Source organism: Nestor notabilis, unplaced genomic scaffold (assembly GCF_000696875.1).
Source record: "Nestor notabilis isolate BGI_N333 unplaced genomic scaffold, ASM69687v1 scaffold27410, whole genome shotgun sequence".
In the NCBI taxonomy this organism is placed as follows: Eukaryota; Metazoa; Chordata; class Aves; order Psittaciformes; family Psittacidae; genus Nestor; species Nestor notabilis.
The window spans coordinates 1-251 of record NW_009911942.1 but is presented as its reverse complement, the minus strand read 5'-3'; positions in this window follow the sequence as shown (position 1 = coordinate 251).

The window sequence follows — 251 nt, the reverse complement described above, 5'->3', positions numbered from 1 at the left end:
GCCGACGTCTGAGCCGGGGGGGACCGGGGGAATCCGGGGGGATACTGGTGCTGGAATGGTGCTGGAGGAAAGAAAACGGACGATTCCTGCCCCGTGTCGTGCTGATGCTGCGGCTCCTGCGCTGGGGTTGGGAACTGGGGGACAGGGGGTTGGTGTCACCCCGGGATGTGGGGATTTGGGAGGGGGTTGTAGCTGGTGGTGCTGGTGTGGGGACCCCGAGGGCAGCGGGGGTGCAGGGGGGTGCTGGGCAG